The sequence below is a fragment of the Ixodes scapularis genome, unplaced genomic scaffold, assembly GCF_016920785.2.
Source record: "Ixodes scapularis isolate PalLabHiFi unplaced genomic scaffold, ASM1692078v2 PGA_scaffold0__279_contigs__length_252992795, whole genome shotgun sequence".
NCBI lineage: Eukaryota > Metazoa > Arthropoda > Arachnida > Ixodida > Ixodidae > Ixodes > Ixodes scapularis.
In genome coordinates this window covers 115400623-115409468 of record NW_024609835.1, presented here as the reverse complement: position 1 = coordinate 115409468, position 8846 = coordinate 115400623, and the positions used below count along the sequence as shown (strand labels likewise).

The following is an 8846-nucleotide window of genomic DNA, read 5'->3' as shown; positions in this document are numbered from 1 at the left end:
TCACCACAACTTTCTGTTCTAGCCGATAGGTACCGTCAATTTCGCTGGGGTTTCTGCTTGGAAGCTGAGTGGAGAAGCGAAAGCATACATAGGTCGAAATTATAGTTAACTTGTAGTAGTGCTGCATAGTCATATTTAATTATTCATTTCTATATATCATTAGTCCTTAATACAACTCTTATATGCGTGAGAAAAAAGATTTCAAACAAACATACATTGGCACAAATATTCGGAGACCCACTCCTGCGTATAGACGATTGCAAGCTTAGCGTCCAGACTGCTGCCCCATGGGAACCAGCACACGTAGCGTGCGCGTGAACGTGGCTTTCACAGGCTTGCAATAGCATGTGCTTGCCCGCACGTGCAGAGACATGGCGGCGGCCAGATGCCCTGCTTCCAATTGTCTATACAGATTACATTTTCTTTAAATCTCAAGAAACGCACTCAACGAAGAAAAACTATTATCTGAAATGCTGCAATGTAAAGCACTGCCAGACGACAATACTCTTGGGCTTAAGTGCATAACTAATTTAGGACACTAAATATTTTTTAATATGATTTTTGCCTTTAAAGCACGATGGCTCTCTTAGAATTATTTTTCGACATGTCTTGCATTTCTACTTGAAAGTATTATATTGACTTAGTAAGAGTAAATAATTTGAATACATGCATTTATATCAACTAATCGCACAGTAAGAGTGAATGGCAAGAAAAGTTCATATCTAATACGTTTCCATTCGCAGCCAGATGTTAAGAATATGAAAAATAAGTTCAAAACAAAATCCCAGCTTCATCATGCACAACATATATGAGGTTCCGCCATTAATTCTCAATAACAAAAAGAAATTCACGAGACGCGAAGAAACAGTTGCCCGAGAAGATAAAAGAAATGGGTCTGGATAAAATATTTTTATATGTTAAAAAATACTGCCGAGAAATATCGTAGGACAAGATATAGCATGATCCAAGACCTTTCCAGAATTTAAATGGTGACGACTGCATATGCATGCTGTGGATGTAACTAAAAGTGACATGTCACCTGCTGCTGATGGGGATCAGAAACTCTAAGAAATTGGCTTGAAGAACGATTAGGTGAACATCCTCGAAACACGACTGCGTCCTTATATGTTGTACAAAAAGTTCAATAATTTTTATGGGTAGAATTGAGAGAACTGACAAGATTTATGCCACCATGCAGTTCATGGGAAGTAAAGATGATAGCTAAGAGTTCTTCCATCGCCTAGGTGCTGCTTCATCCTCGTTTACTGTTATTCTGAACCAACAGATGGCGTAGGGGTCTCCTTCTAGCTCTCCATATGAACGCAAAAAATCAAGTGGGGTCACGTTTGAATACGGGTTGATAGATTTTTTTTTTTTTTTTTTTAAATTGGCATTTCTGGCCGTTCACTTGTTTCTCGAAGCGCGAGGGTTCTGTGGAAGGCGGCCCGGCTGCATCAGTTTTTGCGCAAAGGGAACACTTCACTACGCTATGAGCTCGCGTTTACGGCAAATGTGGTAAAACAAAACGCGAAAATCGTCCTGAGCTAATGGTGAGTCAAGGCACATGCGAGGCAATAGAAAAAACGCGTCAAACAAATTTAAGTTGACGATGCAGATTCATTATGACGTGGATCTCGAAGGCCAATTACACATATTTCAACGTATTCAGATTCGTATGAGGGGTCGGCCGTTTTGTCGTGGACGTATTTGGCGCTCCTTAGATTCCTACAAAAACAAGATGCCGTAATCGACGTCGGTTTCTGAAAATCTAGGTTGAGGAATTCAAAACCTAAAAAAGTAAAAACAAACAAACTATTTTCTTTAGATCATATGTCTCATTTTCCGTCACTGCAATTTTTATTGTAACTCTGAGACTTGAGAGCACAAAAAGTAAGCCTGAGATGTGGTAGATATTCCGTTTAGTAAACACAAAGTAGGAGTGTCACAAAAGTATTATGCTCACAACATAACAAGTGCAATGCCACTGTTAAAAAATTACTTGCACCATGAAATTATCAAAATTAGTTTTAGCACCGAGTGCTTTTTATGCATGCCGGAATGCATACATTAGGCTCCATTTTATTTATGAAAACGTACCTTTAGTGTTCCAGAGAAGGAACAACTTCAAGCTTGGCATGCCAAGTTCGATCTCGAACACGTTTTGTTCGGCTCTGATTCCACGCATATTCCATGACTAAAACCGCGTACCCAAGAACCCTACCAATTTCAGAAATACTTTAATTTAGAGGTGATATTAATAATTATACTATTGTTGATTGTGCCTCCTTCTGTAACGACTTTGGGCCTTGGAGGATCAGTTATAAACATAAAATTAAAATATTTTTATTGTTCTAGGGGATATCAAAATAAAAAGGAACTGATTAATATCTTGTTAATTGTTTTTGTTACATTGACAAATTTATTATTTAAATAATTAGCGACGTTTTTGGTGCGGCCGTATAATTTCTAACCTTACTAATCAATCCGTTGACATAATTAAATATCTTGATTTTTGTGAATTTGAAAATGCGGGGGAACGTGGCCAAATCGGTCTCAATAACTGCTAGCATTTCGTTGAAATTCATGGACCAGTTACTATTTACTTTCAAATATTTAAGTAATAAATTGGCTGCATATTTCGCCATTCTGACAAACGCGCGTTTAAATGCGGTAGCTTTATAGCAGGGGTTTGCAAGCCTTTTGGCTAAGGGACCGCATCAAGTATCGGTTGCAGTCTTGATGAATCGATAATAAATAAGTCATTGTGTAGGAAAAATCAAGTTAATAAATGATTGTAGACCATCACTTTACTACAAAGTGAAAAAGTTTATGGAAAACTATAGGCTGCATGAAAAAATATACTTTGTTTCGAAATTCAAGATTTAACTAATTCGGATATTACAAAATAATTGAAACAGAAACAAATTACACGACATAAATTCAAATGCATATTGTTACAAATAAAAACATAAACTTGAGTAATAAAATTTAAAGTTTATACGGAGAACTTCTGCCAAAAAACCTAAAGTAACAAAGCCCGTACATACTTTTACGGGGACAGAAGGACGGCTGATTCGAGCAGCCATGTGAAGCTCCTTTTGTAAGCGCGTGAGTATCTAGAATTGTCCGATCTCGAACAAGCCACTAGGTTCTCGAGTCATCTGGAACATGAAGAAACTCAATCTTCGTCTTTCTTGTACAGTCATCGCACATTACGCCATCCCAATAAACATCGTCATCTTCTGCGTGTTTTTTTTTTTTTCATACATGGCGTACAGCTCGTTCCTCGCGGCAGGGTTCTAAAAAATTTGGTGCCGAAAACCCGAAATGACAACACTATAGTCTCGACGGAATGACAACGGTGCATCCACCCGCAAGGAAACGAGCCAAGGGACGCCGCAAGAGAACGAGCCCCAACGACGCTACCAACGTTATCGCTCAACGAGGCCTAGTGACGCCGCAACAGCGCGAGACCCAGAGATGCCATGGAACGACTAAAGCAGAAGCAGACGGCTCTTAGGTCTCAGGAAAAGAAAATGATCTCCGACATCAACACAGCTATCGCAAGCCACTCAGACAAGCGAAGCCTCAACGTATTATCGGTGAGGCTCAGTGAGTTGGAAATATAGCTGAGCAACGGTGAACGCATCCACCGAACCACTGGTATCTGACGGAGACGATCAGCAAAACTACACCCGCGCGATTGAATATGACGACAAGATCGTCACGTACATCGCCATCATCGCACAGGAGGTGGAGGAACTCCGACGAGCGAGGCCCCAAGCCGGTACAACGCGGATTCACGACGACGGCGACGGACACGTTGCAACCTCTAAGCTCAAGCTGCCGAAACTGGAGCTTCAACGGTTTGGCGGTGCAGCTACCGATTGGCAACTCATGTGGGAACCGCACAAGCAAGCCGTGCATGACAATGCCAGCCTTTCTAACGCTAAGACGTTTTTGTACCTGCGGTCGGCGCTTACGGGAACGGCAGCATCAGCGATAGCCGGGATTTAAGTAACGGTAGAAAAGTACGATACCGTCGTTGAGCTTCTCATTGAGTGCTTCGATCAAACCGACGTTCTCATTCAAGAACACCTCTCCCAACTACTTGATCTGCCAGAAGTACGACACCCGAGCGAGGTGAGTGGACTGCGACGTCTCTATGACCACTTGCAACGTAAAATGGCCACTCTCACCGGGCTCAAGGTGAAGAGCGACACTTACGGATCTATGCTCCGCTCTGAGCTGGTGAGAATGCTGCCAGGAGAGTTCGTCATTAACTACCCCAAGTGGCGACGTCCTACAGACAAGGAAATCGACGGTATCAAAATAGAGAGCCTACAACGCTTCCTGAAGCTTGAAGTGTAGAGCCGTGAAGAGGCTTAACAAGTTCGTCAGCGAGAAGCCAAGAGTATGAGCCATACCAAGATAACAGAAGGCGGAAAGGCCTCTCTCAAGGGATCAGCCGCTTTTCTTTCCTCAACTAGTCGCTCCAAGCAAACTGAACCGTGCGCATTTTGTGTCACAAAGAAGCACGCGACACAAGATTGTGAGACATCAATTTCTCTAGTGGAGAACAAGAAGAATTTTTGAGAAGCAGGACGATGTTTCCGGTGTTCGATCAAGGGACACACCTCCAAAGAACGTCGCAACACACGAATCATTTTTGAAACATGTGGGCGAAGGCATATGACTAAAATGTGTTACCCATTCTGGAAGAAAAGGGAGAACAGCGAAACAGAGTTACACTCTACGACTGGCAGGAAGAGTGATAAAACACCTGATGTACTAGTTCAAACAGCTCAGGTCTGGGCAGAGGGTAAACAACAAAGAGCTCTCACGCGCATCATTTTGATGGAGGAAGCCAACAAAACTTCGTGATGAAAGACCTTTCACGTAAACCGCGGCTCGAGGTTATTGATGAAGAAGAAATTACTATCTACCCCTTTGGAGGAGCAGGAAACACTGTTGGGTAAAGTACATCTAAAAGGTATTCAAGTAAAGTACAAAGTAAATTAGACGTGACGTACTTTAAGTAAAGTGGTAAGTATACTGGATGCAATGTACTTGAAGTAAAGTACTATAAATACAATGTACCTTAAAGGTAAAGTACAAGTATTTTAACAGAATCTTTTATGATGTCTTTTGATTCCCCTATACAGTGATTTTTAACTGGTATGCATTGCCCAGGGGTAATCACGGGTACATAAGCTATTCAAAAAAAAAAAAAAAAAGACAGCGGCGAATATTTGATGAAGTCAAGTGGCCACACAGTAGTAGTGCCTCTTCTGAATTTGGCGCCGCTTGCACTGGATTGTTGCACCCAAGGGGGTTAAAATGTACTAGGAGAGATCATGACGTCAGCCTTGTAACTTTAGCAAGCAATCCTCTCATAGAGGAGTGCCCTCTCTTTAATGGAAAAAACAGTAAGCGTGAGAGCGAGCTGGAGATAATTGATCATAATGTGACACCCAAGATTGGGGTGCAAAAAAAATTAAGGAACTTTCAAGCCGAAGGAACAGACAAAAGAGGATGTCTCAAAATATTGTAACATTCTCCATCTGCTGTCTTTTTCTTCGACTTGAAATATTAATTGTTCCGCACCACAGTTTCAGGTGCTAGATTTCGATTAATTTTGCTCTCATACTATTTAAAGCTCTTCGCTTGCGCTGACTGACCAAGAAGTAGCGAGAGTTAAAAAAGCTACTGGAAAGTCACCCCCAGAACAAGCGGAGCGATGTGTCGTCTGCTCACGTCTCTGTTGAGAGTAAAATATCGCTCCCAGTATTTCTTCGGAGTTGACAAAGAATCATTTCCTGATACAAATTTAACAAAATGAGATTTGGGGAATGTACTTTGAAGTCGGGAATTGTATTTTCCTCGGAAAGTACCCGAAAAACATACTTCAAGTAAAGTGCAAGCACAGTCTTGGAGAATGTACTTCGCCCATGCTCTTTAACCTCACCCTAATCCCACTTTCCCGTATTCTCCTCACTATCCCCACACTACGCAGCGCACTGTACGCAGATGACATTGCCCTTTGGGTCCACTCTGGCTCCGACCAACACATTGAAGTAACACTTCAACACGGCCTCAACCAAGTCCTACATCACATCGAACTTTTGGAGCTCGAATGCTCCCCACACAAATCCGCTCTCCTTACCTTTACGCCCCCTCGTCACAAACCCCTCAAACCCCCCCCCCCCCTCCAACTTTTTAAACACTCTGACCCAATATCACACACACAACAAAGTTCGACTTTTAGGCCTCACCCTCACACACAACAGATCACCCGCACCCACCCTCCAATACGTAAAGAAATATGTTACCCAAACCTCACACCTCATTAGAAGGATCGCCACTAAACACCACAGCATCAAGGAACAGGACCGCCTCCGACTCGTCCACAGTTTTCTACTCAACCGTATCCTATAGCAGCTACCCTACCTTAACCTTACACCCACCCAACTCGACTCCCTTGATGCGCTCCTCAGGAAGACATATAGACATGCTCTCCTACTTCCCCCTCACGCCCCAACGCACCGCCTGCTCGACCTCGGCATACACAACACAATACGCGAACACCTAGACGCCCACCACATGTCCCAACTCACCCGCCTCGCATCCTCGCCCACAGGGCACTACATTCTTAACACTATAAACATACTCCCCCCCACCATCCCAATCCCCCCACTCCCCATTCCACCGCAAATACGTAACCCCATTCGAGTCCATCCAATCCCTCGCCACATGCACCCAACTTTCCATAAAGCCCGGAGACTAGCACGAGCCAACATCCATGCCAAACTATACCCACCATCACCATGCACACTATACACTAATGCCACACCCTACCCTCACAAACCTGCACACAGTGTAACTGTTCTCGGCCAACATCCACCACCAAACGTCACGGCGGCCACCATCCTTACTACGAACACAACCACGGCGGAGGAAGCGGCCATTGCCCTTGCGCTGGCCCAGAGCCCCACCCCCCAATTCGTCCTATCTGATTCTCAGCAGGCCATCCGCAATTTTATTCGCGGCAATATCTCCCCCATGGCCTTCCAAATTCTCACCAACAACCCACCTTCCGACACCGTGACCCTGCTGTGGACACCAGCCCACACAGGCGTAGGCGCTAATGAGATGGTGCACGATCGTGCTCGCGAACTTATCGACCGAGCCGCCGTTTCAACTGCGCCTGTACGCGATGCCCCTGAGGCAAGCCTACCTCCCTTGTGCAATACAGGGATATTACCTTACACTACCGCCTCCTCCGCCGCCAATACCCACCTCCGCACTCCCACCTCTCCCAAGAGGCAGAACACATGCTGCGCCTCTTACAAACACACACTTTCCCCCACCGAACACAACTAATACTCACTCACCCACACCTCTTTACCACCCCCGCCTGTCCTGCCTGCGGGGCACTCGAAACTCATTACCATTCCCTTTGCGAATGCCCCGCAGACCCATACCCCCCTCTTCCCTCCCCTCACCTCTGGGAGCAGATGTTGCGCGACCGGGAGGAGTCAGCCCAAGTCCTGACCACCTCCCGGGCCCTGGCGATCGCGGCGGCCCTTTGGGCCTCCACCACCCCCAATACCTGACCCCGGAAGAATAATAGTTTCCTCCTCCTCCTCCTTCTCAAGTAAAGTTCAAGTTTTCTAAACCTACCTGAAGTAGTACTTTAAGTACAACGTACTTAAAGTACTTCCCAACACTGGCAGGAAACATCAAGGAAAAACGCACACGGGGTACGAGTCTGGCTAAGGAGTCAGCTCAGCCAAAAGGAGCATTGCCTAGAAGCTCTGGAGATACCAGAGATGAGCTCCAATTATCTTCTAGGCAGTGTGTCGAACCGAAAAAAATACGGGTTCGGTTACGGTTCAGGTAAATTTATTTTGTTCCGGTTCAGTTCCGGTTCGATTAATTCGATCTGCGAACCGGTTCGCGAACCGGTTCGGAAATTATAAATGACAAATCGCAACATCAAAAAAATTACAAATAAAACATCTGAAATCAGCACATACGAAACGGGATATATCGTAGTGTAAGGCTCAGGGATTTCTATTAGGAATGGTCTTTTTATGTGCACTCAAAGGTTACCTCACCGACGTTTACGCATTCGGACTTCATCTAATTGGGTCCGACGCAGTAGCTGTAAAATCCGCGACCTCCTTACAAACCCACTTACAAGTAGAACTCGCTAACTATCCCGCCACCTCGGCGTGTAAGCAATTGAAGGAACAGTGGGAAAAAATACAGCTTTCTTTCTTTGAACTAGCCTTCGGTAACTCAAATTAGACCCTTAAAGGAATTTTCATTAAACAAGATACGGAATATGAAAAACACTTCACCGAACGCAACGCCAGGAGGACGTTAAAGTATAAATATTAAAATAGAAGAGTTCGCTGTCTCACAAATATGTTAGCTTCTAAGTGCCTTTACAAAACCGGATGCATTATTATCCAACTCCACAGCTTTTTCTTTTCTCATTCCGATGGAAGCAAGCTTCAAGAACTCGCGCGTTCTAGAAACGTGTTATGAAACGAGCACACAGCAGCATTTAGGATTTACGAGATTGTAGGAAAATAAAATCCCGTGACGCGATTTTTTTTTTTTTTTTTTTTGCACAGCTTTTAAATTTTTTTTTTTCCGTGCAAGCCGCGAGCAGCGCAATACTGGTTCCTATGTCAAGATTCATGGGTGCAGCGTTTGTCAAGATTCATGGATGCAGCCTTTATATTCCTAAGACTGAGTGGAGAAGAAAAATATGTAAGCGAGGTGTGTGTCAGTTGACGGCACTTAATAAACAAATGGCATTGATAGCACATTCA

General features: G+C 44.1%; 1 pseudogene; it reads left to right on the top strand.

The window, feature by feature from the left end:
- Positions 1–6753: 6753 nt before the first annotated feature.
- On the top strand, positions 6754–7616 carry LOC121837202 (annotated as a pseudogene).
- Positions 7617–8846: the final 1230 nt, after the last annotated feature.